This window comes from Pinus tabuliformis, chromosome X (genome assembly GCF_031772625.1).
Source record: "Pinus tabuliformis cultivar Carrire ecotype Pingquan chromosome X, CPIR1, whole genome shotgun sequence".
Lineage (NCBI taxonomy): Eukaryota > Viridiplantae > Streptophyta > Pinopsida > Pinales > Pinaceae > Pinus > Pinus tabuliformis.
This window is the reverse complement of record NC_142308.1, coordinates 359,236,398-359,249,969: the sequence shown is the minus strand read 5'-3', so window position 1 is coordinate 359,249,969 and position 13,572 is coordinate 359,236,398. Positions and strand designations below refer to the sequence as shown.

At 38.0% G+C, this 13,572-nt stretch overlaps 1 long non-coding RNA gene across 1 annotated transcript; it reads right to left on the bottom strand.

The window, feature by feature from the left end:
* Positions 1–1,234: 1,234 nt before the first annotated feature.
* On the bottom strand, positions 1,235–2,412 carry LOC149139987 (uncharacterized). Its single transcript, XR_016264965.1, has 4 exons — positions 2,276–2,412; positions 2,050–2,164; positions 1,878–1,956; positions 1,235–1,749 (listed from the first exon to the last, which is right to left on the bottom strand). It is a non-coding gene; the product is annotated as an uncharacterized LOC149139987 (long non-coding RNA).
* Positions 2,413–13,572: the final 11,160 nt, after the last annotated feature.

Below are 13,572 nucleotides of genomic sequence, written 5' to 3'. Positions count from 1 at the left end.
TAGTAAAGATAAAGTGAATGTGAGACTGCTAATTTTCGGGATTAAGTTTGAATAAGTTTAAATATATTAGTTTGAGTAATTATTGAAGTCCAAGAATATTCAGAAATTAATTTAATGGTTTCTTTGTATATATTAATATGTACACATCTTTTATTATTGATAAAGATAATCATTAATATACAGTTTATTTAGTTTCCAGTTTGATTATCTTACAGTGAATTCTGCTGCAAAACTTACTGGTTCTGATTTAAATAAGCTTGAAGTGAAGTTTGCTTTAAAATGGTTTGAATAAACCTAAAGTGGACTAGTGAATTCTGCTGCAAAACTTACTGGTTCTGATTTGAATAAGCTTGAAGTGAAGTTTGCTTCAAAATGGTTTGAATAAACCTAAAGTGAACTTTGCTTCAAAACTTATAATTTGAATAAGCAAGAAACATCTCTAACCCTAAACCTACGGTGAAGTTTCTTCCAAAGCTTACAGTTTGAATAAGCCTGAGCGAACTTTTGCTTGTTTGAGCAAGCAAGAAGCCCCTTCTACAATAAAGCTAAATCTAACCAGAGTTTCAAGATTGGCCATTGGAATAAGTAAGGCCAGAGTGAGCTTTTCACTAAGCAAGAAGCCTCTCTTAGGCTACAGCCAGATAGAACTTTGAAATAAGCAACTTAGGCTACAGCCACAGTGAACTTTGCAATAAGCAAGAAGCAGACTGGAGAGAACTTGGCATCAAGATCCAAAGCTTATACCTTGAATAAAATTAGACTAAAGCTAGATTAAACTTGCAAGGTTGGGTATTTGGTTAATGCCAAGAAGGATGGGATTTTTTTCAATAGATATAAAGATGTGAAATTTCAAAGATTTTAATTATTTTAAGAAAATATCTTATAAAACTATTTGTAAATGGATTCCAAACACCAAAATTCTAGAAGTTGGAGTTGGTGATGGATTTGCTTTCATATTTTCCAAAACTCTAGAAGTTGGAGTTGGTGATGGACTTGCTTTCATATTGCTGATATCGCAAACTGATTCTAAACGCCAAAACTCCAAAAACTGAAATTGGTAATAGGGCTTGCTTTCATATTGTTGGTATCCTTCTACACTAAAAAAGTATGGGTGACACTGACACTACTTTCAAATAGATTCCAAATTTTAACAAATATCCCATCCATTGTGAATGGCATGTTTTTTTTTATAGGAAAACCAAACATTACAGAAAAAAAGGAAAAAGAGTTAAAAGAGGATGAATGGATCTTTCAAATTTATAATATTTGTTTTTCATTTACGAAGATTTTAAGTATTTTCTTATGCAAATCTTAAATCAATTGCACATATTCTGGGGAAAAAATGAAAATATTGCAGAAAATGGCAGAATTTTCTCTTCTAGAGGATCTCGCTTCTTCCCACACATTAAACAAACTAACCCATTTTCGACTCTTTTATGGTTCTGAAATATTTTCGACCCTTTACGATCTCCATTAATGTTCTGGATTTCAAAAAAATAGGCAAACAGACAGTTCCTGCTCAACAGTACAGGAGGAACTCTAAGGAATACATACTTGGAACTGGAATATTCAAAGAGCTTTCCCGAGCCAGAAAAAACAACAATCCCAACGCTGGCATCGCACAGTATTGCCAACTCTTGGCCTTTTTTGAACAGGCCGCGTCTCCTCTTGGTCAATGTCACCTGCCTCCTCGTCGTGTTCTCTATTTTCTTCATCTCTCGCTTCCCTCTCCCCATGATTATATTGTATCTACCCACAACCGCACAGACAGATATCCTTTAAAATCATCATAGATTGAAATTAAAGCTACAGGACCTGAAACCTTTGGTAGAGATAACAATAATAATAAATAATAATAATAAAACCCAATTGAGCACCTCAAAAATCGCTACCCAGTCTGTAAAATGGGAATGAGTTCATATACACGGAAGAGCTGGATATCAGGGATCTTAGGACCTGCATTACACACAGCGTCATACAGCCATAGTAAGAATAAAACGGTCAGTAAGCAAGAAAATTTTCGAGCTCGTTTCTTGCTCGGCTACTTACAGGTCACGGGATCGAACCCTGGGCCCAATTGAGCACCTCAAAACTCGGTAACCAGTCTGTAAAATGGGAATCAGTCCATATATGCGGAAGAGCTGGCTATCAGGAATCTTAAGACCTGCATTACACACAGCGTCATACAGCCATAGTAAGAATAAAACGGTCAGTAACCCAAGAAAAGATTGGAACTAATTTCTTGCCGGGCTACCTACAGGTCAGGGGATCGAACCTCGAGCAAGTTCGACTCGCTATCCCGTCGAGTTGGTGGAATGAAAACAGAAAATAGGAGGAGCGCTGCAGTCCTCCGTTAATGGGTTGATTCAGTTAACAGTCATTGGAGATCCGATCGAGAAAAAGTATCGATTGTACGGGGAACACCTGTTATGAAGGGAGTGGTCCATTTCGCTGTCAAAAGTTTTCGCTATTGATGCCATTGACAGAGTCCTTTCACATCACCTGATTTTACACGAGGATTTACGAGGATTGGTTGTCCAGCTTATCAATTCAGCAAGAAAAAGACCGGTACAAATGCTCAGCCTATAGCATTAATTCAGCAAAGAAAACTAGTACAAATGCACAACAAACTGCCAGTCAAAAAACATGGGTATATGATACACCACCATCATGAAGTTTTACAACGTGGATTTCATACAGTGAAACTCAATGTTAACGTATCTATCTAATTATTCTGCACAGTTTCTTATTTTTTAATTAAATTGTAATTTTTTTTGTTGTTTAAAATGTTGTTGAATGTATAAATAATTTTAGTTGCTTGTAAAATTTACTGGAGAATTTACAATTCAAATTTTTAAATTTATCCTAACTTAATTGTTAAATCAATAATAAAAACAGTTAAACTCAAGTAAAATGATGCCCGTTATTAATGAAGGAAAATGATTCCAATAAATTTCTACTAGATTTCAAACAAATTTAACTAAAAAATATATAAAAACACTCTAAAACAAATAAATTACAATAATATTAATTAATATATTAATTATAGTGTTCATAAATATATTTTTAACCTATCGTGATTGGATTTTTTCTAATTTTTTAACCTATACAGTGTTAAATTTATTTTCTAATTATTAAAAAATAAATTGAGTTGCCATAATAAATACTTTTTATTTACATGGATTTATTTTCTAATTATTAAAAAATAAATTGAGTTGCCATAATAAATACTTTTTATTTACATGGAAAGTAGTAAAGTGTTTTTTTAATTAATAAAAGTTGAATTTGAGTTGCCATAATAATACACTTTTTATGTGTGTGCTTTAAATATGAAAAAAATGTTATCAAACTTCAAACAAAATATTATATAAAAATATTAATAATAATTAATAAATAATTTTATAGGTGTATGTGATGATATTTAAAAGAATTAAATCAATTAAAATTTATCTTAAATTTAAGTTTTTTAAATGTTAAGAGATTATCAAATTATATATATAGTGTAAGTTAACAATTTTTATTAATTTAAGAAAATATTATATCATGTTGAGTTCTGACGTAAAATATATTTAGCTTCATTCTTATTAGACTTATTGGCTAAATAATACTCACAAAAAAGTAAAGGTGTTGAGTTCTGACGTAAAATATATTTAGCTTCATTCTTACTAGACTTATTGGCTAAATAATACTCACAAAAAAGTAAAGGTGTTGAGTTTGGACGTAAAATATATTTAGCTTCATTCTTACTAGACTTATTGGCTAAATAATACTCACAAAAAAGTAAAGATATCAACGTAATGTAACTAATCGACCAAACATGTATTTCCCACTAAGACGAAAACTAACCCATAATCAAAATACACCCAATTTCCATAACTAACTAGTTGAATTACCTAGCCCCGGGTCATCCATTTCGTCTCCATGTAGTTGATTGAAAGCTTCATGAATATGAGCCTCCATATGGGCCATCATGCCTTCGATGTTGTCAACCCTCGCTTGTAGCCTCTTCTGACCTTGTCGGAGAAAAACCATTATGTCTAACATGTTCCATTGGTTATGCTAGAGATCATTCATGAAAGAGATGATCTCGTTGTGATCGTTGTGTCTATCATGAACCAATTCCCCCACCATGGTTTCTAATTGATGAATTTGAGCTTCAAGAACATTAAAGGGTGGCAGTAGATCAACGCTTCCAGGTGAGTTGCTCAATTATTTCTCGAGCTCCTCTCTATCATCCACTTGCCCAACATGATGACTCTCTACTTGACCTTTCTAAACACCTTCGCGACAGGCTCGCCCACGCTGGTGAATCATAGCTACCTCGTTGTCCACCAAGTGGCGTCGGCTAAACTCCTCCGAACCAAAGACCCTACTCGCACTCTGAGTCCACTTGGGCATACCACTCGCCCTCACCTTCTATCCAGTTGAGCACTTGAAACCCCACACTGTCAACCAGTTGTCTCCACTACCTTTTGGGCCCATGTCATCCGTTATCAAAATTCCAACAACACCTAGACCATGACCCTTTCTTGAATGGCCACCCTCTTAGCAGACAAGCCACCCCACCGCTATGTTATGAGCCAAACCGCTGGCATAGAAACAACCCACAACCTCCAGTGAGAAAATCCCCTAAGCAGATAGACCCACACCAACCAAGACCCTAGGGACTGAAGTGCAAAAGGGGGAAACATTAAACATCCCAATATCCACCTGGCCCCCTGTAAACTTTCAAAATCCTACACAACACACCTCATACCAACTACCATAAGCCCCACAAATGCAACTCCATAAAATAATGAAAATTATCCCAAGATTGAATACTTATAATTCCATGTGAGTTTTCTAACAGTGTTGATTTGGGGTAGCATCGGATGTGCTCTAAGCCTCAAATTTTGTAGGGAGGTTTGGGCACAGGTATTCCAAAGAACCCAAAAAGCATTTTGGGAAATTCCACCCAGAAGTGATTTTATTAAAATAATTAATATTTTTAATGGGTTCCTAAGTCTAAACTTAAGAAAATTAAAATATTAATGGGTATTAATCTAATCAGGGGTGAAACTTCTAGAAAAATCCATGGATCAAGTCAAAACGATCTAAGCCTTTGATTATGTTTTAATCTAGGTCGTTGATTTCTCAACATGTAGATATAAAAAGGGACTTAAGGGTCATTTGAAAGATACACCACGCAGATACTCAGTTGCCTAAGAGAAATCGATTTTCTCACTGGTCAAATTTCGGTAAGAGAAAGTCGATTCTGAGGGGGAGTCGTAGGTGAAGGAGAGACAGAGAGGGTTCAGCATCAATCAGGGAGACAGGGACAGAGACACGGAGTAGTAAAAGGAACAACGTTGGGTAGATTAACGCTGGGAGAGGCAGCGCTAGCCTGAGTGACGCAACCATTGTGCAGGCCAGTCCAGAGGCCAGAGAATTTGACGTTGAGAAATCCAGAGAGATGCAGAGGGTCAAGGAACCTCTCTCTCGGGTCAAACACTTGTTCAAGAACGTTTGTAAATATTTCTCAGTTCTATACTGCTGGGTGAAATTTTGTACATGTTAATTTATGCTGAAGAATAATAAAACCCTCATCTGTTGCACCGATTTTCCCGCATTGGGTTTTTCCGAGAACAACTGTCCAAAAATAATTGTGTTATGGTGTTTGCATATGTGCCAACATTTTTCTTACATTTATTTTCTGCAATGTTTTAATTGTGAAGGCTACAGTAGAATATGTTTCGATATTTGTCATAAGAATACAGTAGATAACTTATCTCTGAAGTAATAAGTAAAAGAAGTCATATTAATCACTGCAGTAGGATTTCCATTTTAGAAATTTTCACATGGTATCAGAGCTACAGGGAAGCAGAAGAGAAAAGCCGAAATATCCAATGTTGAGAAAGGAAGGGAATTCTAAATCCCTGCAAGGGCAGAAATTCGAATCTCCCAAAGGATTGAGCAGTTCAAACCAAAGAGATTGGATTTCGTGGGAAAACTCTCTTTGAGAGAGCCGACAGAGAGGTAAGTCTTTCAAGTCGAAATTTATCAATGGTAAAAGGAACTGTGCAGCAGAAGACTCAGCAAGGAAGATGCAATTTTTCTTGCAACAACTGTTAGGATAGGTTAGCATTAGAAATTGGCACAATATGGATACTCAAAATTTCCAAGATTTGTCTACCAAATTAGATGAATAATTCGTGTGCTTAGCTAATTCAGCATCAGCGTATGTTTGGTACATTGATAGTGGGGCTTCAGCTCATATGACTAGAGTACGAGAACATTTCTCGAGCTATCAAGAAGAACAGATCGACTTCCAAATAACTATGGGAAACGGAACGAAGTGTACTCCCGTAGGGAGAGGCACCATATATTTTCAGATGGAAGCAGGGACCAGCATCCAAGCCACCAATGTTCTGCATGTGCCAGGATTAGGGATGAATCTAATTTCAGTGTCCCAGTTACAAGACAAGGGATATGATGTATACTTCATCGGAAAGAAAGTATACGTTAAGCATCCAAGCTGGAAGAGGAAAAAGCAAATTGGGGTTCGAAGCAACAAGTTGTATAGGTTGCAGCTCGAATCACCAATGGCACTGATAGGCAACAACTATAATGGTGAGAAGGAGCGAAATGAATTATGGCACAGGCGAATGGGGCACTTACACCATGGAGCACTGAGGATGCTCAGAGAGACTGTTACAGGGGTACCAATCCTAAGCAATGAACATGATGACTTATGCAGAGGATGTGTACTAGGAAAGTATGCTAAAGCAGCTTTTCCTAGAAGTAACAATAGAGAAAGGGATGTATTAGGATTAATACACTCAGATATCTGTGGTCCTATGTCCACAAGGGCTCTTAGTGGTGGCGAATACTTCGTCACTTTTATCGATGATCACTCCAGAAAAAACCTGGATTTATTTCTTAAAGACCAAGGATGAGGCCTTTGATCGTTTCTAAAAGTTCAAGGCTCTTGTTGAAAATATGACAGGGAAAAAGATAAAGGTATTGCGATCAGATAACGGTGGATGATATACATACAAAGATTTCATAGATTTCTACAAAAAGGAGGGCATCAAAAGAAAATGGACAACTCCATATAACCCGGAGCAGAATGGAGTGGCAGAATGGAAGAACCGAACTATTGTTGGGGAAGCCAAGGCCATGTTGTATGATTAGGATCTACCCAAGTATCTATGGGTAGAAGCTTGCAACACAGCAGTATATATTCAGAATAGAACTCCTCATAAGGCATTGGGGTACAGAACGCCTGAAGGAGTATTCATAGGGAAGAAGCCAAAAGTCAGTGATCTCAGGATATTCGGAAGCGTGGCCTATTGCCACATTCCAGACAAGAAGCGTAGAAAAGTGGATCAAACTGCAGAGAAGAGGTATCTTGTAGGACAACGAGACCTCAAAGGCATATAGAATCTACATTCTAGGTAACAAGAAGATTGTAGTAAGGCAAGATGCAAAGTTCATGGAAGACAGAGCTTACAAGAAATCTCATGAAATACATGCAGAAGATCAGTCAGGGGATGTTTCGTTAGTCCAAGAATAATAGGGGCAGCAAGAAAGACAGGCAAGAGAACATACACCTGGGACAAGTACAGTGACCAGTACCAGTATTTCCTCATAGGGAGGAAATGCATATGCTTCTCAATAGACGGAACAACAAAGTGAGGAGGAAGAATTGGTTGAACCTCCCACCACTAGTGGTAGAACAAGCAGAGAAGTGTGGTAGACACTGAGGATGCAGAGGAGTTTGTTGGAGCTCCTAGAGGCGAGAAGAGGCAATATAGACAACCAGATAGATACCAACCATTGGTAGCTCAAGTTGGAGAACCCTCTAGTTTTCAGGAAGTTGTTCAACACCAAGTGTAGGCGGATGCCATGGTGGAAGAGTATAACTCCATCATGACAAATGATGTCTGGGAAGTAGTACCTAGACCAGAAAATAGATTAGTTGTGAGTTCGCGATGGATCTACAAGATCAAGTATGTTGCAGATGGAAGCATAGAGAATTACAAGGCAAGTTTCGTGGCAAAGGGGTATGCTCAAAAAGAAGGAATAGACTATGAAGAGACCTTCACCCAATTGCTCATTACACCTCTATCAGATTTGTTATATCCCTAGCAGCTCAAATGGGATGGGAGATTCACCATATGGACATCAAGACAACATTCTTGAACAGGGTGATAAAAGAATAGGTGTATATAAAACATCCTGAAGGCTTCGAAACTAATGAGAAGAAGTCTCATGTTTTCAGGTTAAAGAAAGCCTTGTACGAGCTCAAGCAGGCACCGAGAGCATGGTATGGTTGTATTGGTAGTTACTTGCAGCAATTGGGATTTGTCAAGAGTGATGTTGATCCCAATCTCTACTATTTATTGGTAGAGAATGAGCCACTTATTTTGGTACTATATGTAGATGACATGTTTCTAACTGGATCATCTAGGCTCATCCAAGACTGCAAGAAGAATCTTGAAGCTGAATTTGACATGAAGGACTTGGGATTGATGCATTATTTTCTGGGGTTTGAAGTTTGGCAGAAGAATGGGGAGATCTTCCTTGGTTAAGGAAGATATGCTACAGATATTTTGAAGGGATTCAAAATGTAGGATTACTGACCCATGGCTACTCCTATAATCACCAACTGGAAGAAAATAGATGCATCATATGATAAATAAGTAGATCCCACCTTATACAGACAACTCATTGGGTCGCTTATGTATCTGGTCAACACTAGGCCAGACATTTGTTTTGTCGTTAACACTTTTAGTCAGTTCATGGTGGAACCGAAAAGAGTGCATTGGGCAACAACTAGACACATACTTAGGTATGTACGAGGAACAATCGGATATGGGTTGAAGTACTCGAGAGGAGAGGATGTCAGCTTGAATGGGTTCACCGATCTAGATTGGGCAGGAAATTCAGTAGACCGAAAAAAGTACCTTTAGGTACTGCTTCAGTGTTGGATCAGGGATGATATCCTGGTGAAGCAGTAAGCAGAAATCGGTAGCACTAAGTTCAGGAGAAGCAGAATATATGGCAGTAGAGTAGTAGAGTAGTAGCAGTAGCGCAATAGTTAATGGACAGCATGTTAAGCATCAACAACATAGAGATGATGCTTCAGAGTCAGAGCAATATGCAGAGAGGTAGTATATTGCTAGAACACATTCCTCGCTAAGAGGGAGTGTTGATTTGGGGTAGCATCGGATGTGCTCTAAGCCTCAAATTTTGCAGGGAGGCTTGGGCACAGGTATTCCAAAGAACCTAAAAAGTGTTTTGGGAAATTACACCCAGAAGTGATTTTATTAAAATAATTAATATTTTTAATGGGTTCCTAAGTCTAAACATAGGAAAATTAAAATATTAATGGGTATTAATTAATCAGGGGTGAAACTTCTAGAAATATTCATGGATCAATTCAAAATGATATAAGCCTTTGATTAGGTTTTAATCTAGGTTGTTGATTGCTAAATAGGTAGATACAAGAAGTGACTTTAGGGTCATTTGGAAGATACACCGGGAAGATACTCAGTTGCCCAAGAGAAATTGATTTTCTCACTGGTCGAAGTTCGGCAAGAGAAAATCGATTCAGAGGGAGAGTTGTAGGTGAAGGAGAGACAGAGAGGATTCAACATTAGTCAGGGAGACAGGGACAAAGACACAGAGCAGAAAAAGGAACAGCGCTGGGCAGATTGACGTTGGGAGAGGCAGCGCTGGCCTGAGTGATGCAGGCATTGTGCAGGCCAGTCTAAAGGCTAGAGAAATTGACGCCGAGCAAGCCAGAGAGACGCAGAGGGTCAAGGAACCTCTGTCTCAGGTCAGACACTTGTTCAGGAATGTCTGTAAATATTTCTCAGTTCTATATTGTTGGGTGAAATTTTGTACATGCTGATTTATGCGGAAGAATAATAAAACCCTCATCTATTAAACTGGTTTTCCTGCATTGGGTTTTTCTGGGGACAATTGTCCAAAAATAACTGTGTTATGGTGTTTGCATATGTGCTATCATTTTTCTTATATTTAATTTATGCAATGTTTTAATTGTGAAGTTTGTAGTAGAATGCATTTCAATATTTGTCGTAAGAATACAATAGATAAATTATCTCTTATGGAATAAGTAGAATAAGTCATATTAATCACTGCAGTAGGATTTCCATTTTAGAAATTTCCATAGAAAGAACACTTCGAACCCTCTAAGAGTCTATGTCCCGAACGCCCAACTCTTCTTCAATTCCACACGGACCTCTAGTCCAGGCTCCACCAGGAACTTCCACAAGGGTGTCGAGACTGCCCACTAGTTTAGGAAAGTTCCCAAAGCTTCGATCCACTCACGCAGAAAGGAAAGGGCTAAGTAGTTAATTAAATTTTGACTACCCAGGTTCTAGAGAACTCGCTCTGCTTCAATCCAGGAATCCTAAAGTCCCCATGAGCCCCATCCTCAAAATTTCTCAAACCAATCCAGCTACATAGAACCTTGAGTAGCTTGGACCAAAAGACATCTAACTCCACAACAAAAACTCTCCATTCGGCGCTCATTTCGCTTAATGCACTTAACCCAAAGGTTATCTCCCTTCGCATGCTCAAGGAATTAAAAGGCATGGGATCCTCAAGAAGCTTCATTAGTCGAAGGCCAAGTGAAGCCATCACCAACTCTTCAACTTGCATTAATGTCGCATAGGAAGGGAGGTGTTGCCAACTCCCTTGTCGTCAATCCAATTTCCGACACCCCCATCGAGGAATCTATATGAAAATTTATGATGAACATAATTTTTTTTTTTAATTTTATACCAACCTAAATTTTTTTTAAATCCATATTTATCCATAAATTCTCATATTATAAATGACTTAATTATTATTTGACTTTGAGGGACGACAAGAGGGGAGGGGTCCTTTATGGCCTCGAAGAAATAAAAGTTCTAGAGTATTGATGGAACTTGGGAAGATGACAAATAATCAAGTAGAAGTCTATAGTTGACTCCAAGGCATTCTTCTCGCCATAGAGTTTCAGATCTCTTCTCCCATTGTGTTGGGTATCTCCCTTTTAATCATTCAGTATTTTGATAAAGTAACCTTTCACTAAAAAATAAGTATGGATAATCTCTTAAATCATATTAAGAAGGTATCAAAATGTTGGGTGTGGAGCCTGATTATCTTCTTTATTCAGAGGTATCGCCGCATTGGACCCAGTTCGTAATGTGGCGACAATGCCGCTCTTAAAATGTACGCCGCTAGGGGGGGGCGTAATGACGATTATTTTGAGCCCCCCCCCCCCCCCCCCCTCGGCGGGGGATTGGGGGCAGCACCCCCGAAGCTAAAAATAGATGTAAAATTACCTTGTAAAATGTTGTAATTTCGTAGTCAATCTAGGTCATTCATTAGGTGGAGATTTGACGGTAGAAGTTATGTTTAATTTAGGGGTTTTTGCCCTAGAAGGCAACCCCTTGCTATATATGAGGGAATTGTGTTGTGGCTATGTAGATCTGTATTGTGAGTGAGAAAGAGAGAGGATATTGTGTGAGAGCGAAGAGGGAATTACAACGGATCTGTTGTAGGTGGTATCTCTTCATTTTGTTGGATAATATAAAAGGAAGGACTAGCTATTTCTCTGTGGAGGTAGCCCAAATTGGGTGAACCACATATATCTGTGTCTCTTTTGTTTCAAGCATTTTCTGTGTTCATATTTCTGCAATATATTTTATGTGTTCCATTGCTCTGTAATATATAATTTCCTAACAACTAGTATCAGAGCCGAAGGTCTATTTGGCTGATAAACTCGGAGGAGAGAAGGGTTCTTGGTTCGAGTGGGAGTAATGGCGGAAGATGGTAGGTTTAGGGTCGAAAAATTTTGGCGATGAAAACTACCATCTATGGAAGATGCAAATGGAAGGTTATTTGTACCAGAAAGGTCTGTACCTACCATTGAGCAGAAAGACAAAGAAGCCGGCGAGTATGACAGACACAGAATGGGATATTCTCGACAGAAAGGCACTTGGAACAATACGGTTGTGCCTAGCGGCGTCGGTAACGTTTAATATTTCAAAGGAAACGACAACAAAGGGTTTAATGTCGGCATTGGCCAAATTATATGAAAAACCCTCAGCCTCAAATAAGGTATTTATTATGAAGTGTTTATTTAATATGAAGATGTCAGAAGGTGGATCCGTTGTTGGTCATTTAAATGAATTTAATAAGTTACCAATCAATTAAGTTTTGTAGGGGTAACTTTTGATGATGAAGTTAGCGCTCTATTATTTCTATGCTCATTGCCAGAAAGTTGGAATGGTTTAGTTATGGCCATTAGTAACTCTGTCTTTGGATCTAGTACTTTGAAGTTTGATGATGTTGTCGGTGCAATCCTTAGCGAGGAAATGCGACGGAAAAGCTCCAATGAGACATCAGGTAATGATTTGATTACAGAGACTAGGGGAAGAAAAATGGAAAGAGGAAAGAGTCCAGGATATCACAGTAAGTCAAGGAAAGGTAGATCCAAGTCCAGATCGGGGATAGTGTGCTGGAAATACTAGAAGAAAGGACACTTGAAGAAATACTGCAAGTCTCGAAGGGAAAAGAAGGAGACGTGCAACAAGAAAACAATCATGAAGCGAATGTGACAGGTGATGTGTTCCAAGATTCTTTGATTCTTTCATTATGAAATATTATTGATGCCTGGGTGGTAGATTCAGGGGCCTCATTCCATGCCACACCTGATAGGAAACATTTTCATGATTATGTTCAAGGAGATTTTGGACAAGTTCGATTGGGTGATGATAAACCTTGTAAAATCATTGGAATGGGTACAGCTTTCATAAAGCAGCAGAATGGAAATCAATGGTTGTTGAAGGAGGTAAGGCATGTTCCATATCTAAAGAAAATTCTGATTTCAACATTGCAGTTGGGAGGTGAAGGCTGTGTAACTACTTTTACAGATAAAACCTAGAAGGTCACTAAAGGAGCCCTGGTAATAACACAAGGAGAAAAGGCTGGTACATTGTATGTATGCAATGGTATTTCTAATTATGTTAATGCTTTAACCTCTACAAGAGAAGATATGACATTGTGGCATCACAGGCTTGGGCACATGAGTGAGAAGGGGATGCAGATTCTTCACTCAAGAAATTTGTTGCCAAGTTTGAAGCATGTTGATTTAAAATTCTGTGAGAATTGTGTTTATGGAAAACAAAAGAGAGTCAGATTCCTCAAAGTTGGGAAAGAAAAGAAGAGCGAAAAATTAGAGCTTGTGCATACAGATGTATGGGGACCTGCTCAGGTATCATCTCTTGGTGGCTCTCATTATTATGTTACTTTTATTGATGATGCAACAAGAAAAACCTGGATTTATTGTATTCGAAATAAATCTATGTATTTGATACTTTTAAGAAATGGAAATCTTTGGTTGAAAATGAGACAGGAAAAAGGTTGAAGTGTCTCAGATCAGATAATGGAGGTGAATATTGCAGCAAAGAGTTTGATAGGTATTTTTCAGAGAATGGAATTCGCAGAGATAAGACAGTTCCAGGAACACCACAAAAAAATGGTGTGTCAGAAATGATGAACTGGACAATCATG